General features: G+C 40.9%; 1 non-coding gene across 1 annotated transcript; it reads left to right on the top strand.

Annotated features, from left to right (window-relative positions):
* Positions 1 to 428: 428 nt before the first annotated feature.
* Positions 429 to 589, top strand: LOC131241566 (U1 spliceosomal RNA). The gene has a single exon (XR_009169126.1). It is a non-coding gene; the product is annotated as a U1 spliceosomal RNA (small nuclear RNA).
* The last annotated feature ends 1,525 nt before the right edge of the window (positions 590 to 2,114 follow it).

Genomic DNA, 2,114 nt, shown 5'->3' with positions numbered 1-2,114 from the left:
ATTCATCATATTCATTGATCGGTGTATCCAAATAAGTGCACCAACAGGATGGACATGATTTCACAGGACTATTGTGCTCACACAATTTTAATCATCTTTCAGGTACTAAGATGGAGTATCTCAAGCAAATTAGACTCTATTATTAGTTTTTATAGTGCAGTAGACTTAGTTTGCAATTTCTTTTCAGCGTTGATGTAATAGAGAACATGAATTTAGATGTATGATTTCATTTAATATTTTAGTTTCAGTTTGAATTACAACGCAGGTCTTGTTTGGCCCCACCGTTTGTTCCACCATTTGCTATAATAAGAAGATTATATGGAAAAATAAAGGGTTGTGAAGGGGGGGAGGAGTACCACATCGATTAGGGGAGAGGAAAGAACGTAAAAGAAATGAATATAAAAGGAGAAGAAATAAGAAAATGAAGCATACTTACCTGGGTGGGGTGTATCCGTGATCAAGAAGGCGGATGGCCTAGGGCAGTTGCTTCCATTGCACTTAGGAGGTGTCCTGTCTTACCATCTCCCCAAGTCGGAGAGTGGATGTCATAATTTGTGGCAAAGGGGATACGCGTTCGCGCGGCCCTCACCATTACCATAATCAAATTATTATCTCAGTTGTAGAACTTGTGCATTTTGAAACGATATGATGTGGGTGTTACCATTATCAAATTATCATCTGAGCCGTTGAACCTGTGCATTTGGAATGATATGATGTCCCCCCCCCGGCAAGCTCAAAGATCGTCCATTCAAAAATCATGCAGGCGGAAAGATTTCACAGGCGGAAAGTTCCCACTGTTAATATATAGTGGATGTCACATGGACATCACAAGTGGGCCCCACGGCTTACGATTATCACTGCCCCAGAATTAGGTTCACTGCTCCCGAACTCTCTTCCATAGCCCTAATTTTCTTTTAAAGGTATTTTCTCCAATTCGTGCAAACCTAACACTAACCATACATGGAGCCCATCTATTTCGCCAGCTCATTTTAAGGCATGACCCCAAAATTGAGGCAGATCCAAAGCTCAAAGTGAAGCCAGATGGCCGCAGGATGTTTCAATGGTGAGCATTCAATCCCACTGTTTACTATTATGTGGTCCACTGGATTGTGGTATTGGCCTCATTTTTGGGCCCATGCCATAAAATGAGATGGAATCTTCTTCATTTAGCCCACTTGAGTTTTGAATCAACCTCACATTTGGGCCCATGCAATAAAATGATCTAAAAAACAGATGGATTTGTCACAAAAATCCTGTGGCCCCACGAATGTTTCAAATTTCATTGACCCACTTGAACTTTGGACATATTGAGATTAAAAAAAATCTAATAGCTAGAGTGGAATTATTATAAACATCATGGTGGGCTGCACCTACCGCCGAGCAGCCCTTGCCTGTGGATTGCCATGCAAACCCAAACCCCAACTGTATGTGGGGCCACATTTATACTTGTTTTTCCCGCTCATATCAGGGCATCTGCCCAAAAATGAGCCACATATATAGCTCAGAGTGAGCCCCTCAATGGCCCCAATATGTTTCATCAGTAGGCACTCAATCCTACTCTTTCATATTGTGTGGCCCATTTGAGCTACAGATCTGACTCATTTTTGGGCTAGGCCCATGCACTAAAATGAGCCGTTGAAACAAATGGATCGGGTAGATTTGTCACAAACAATCTGTGAACCCACATTCATCGATAGGCATTCAATCCCCAATTCCCAATTACACTTTTATCTTGCATGGCATAAGCAAAAGTATCCGTTGGTTCTTGGCATAAGTGTCCTCAGAAAGACCTGTCTGATGATGACAGCAATAAAAAACATCCGTTTTAGAATTTGCATCTATCCTAGCCATAGTTCCCATAAACAACAAAATTTTAGTCATAACCGTGTAAAGCCTCAACCACCATTACATGAAAACACACAAACAAATTTTTTTAAAAAAAGTTTTGGGTGACATTTTGTAGGTGATCAAGCAAATGAAGATTAAACACTAATTGACCACCACAAAGACTGCAAAATGGCCATGCACACGGGGTACAGTATAAACAAGATCCAGGCCACTTGTCAGTTGGACCACAGAATAAATGTACTAGAAAAATTGTGCAGCTCCAATCA

This window comes from Magnolia sinica, chromosome 3, assembly GCF_029962835.1.
Source record: "Magnolia sinica isolate HGM2019 chromosome 3, MsV1, whole genome shotgun sequence".
Classification (NCBI taxonomy): Eukaryota; Viridiplantae; Streptophyta; class Magnoliopsida; order Magnoliales; family Magnoliaceae; genus Magnolia; species Magnolia sinica.
The sequence above is the reverse complement of the archived record's forward strand: the minus strand, read 5'-3'. Positions and strand labels throughout refer to the sequence as shown.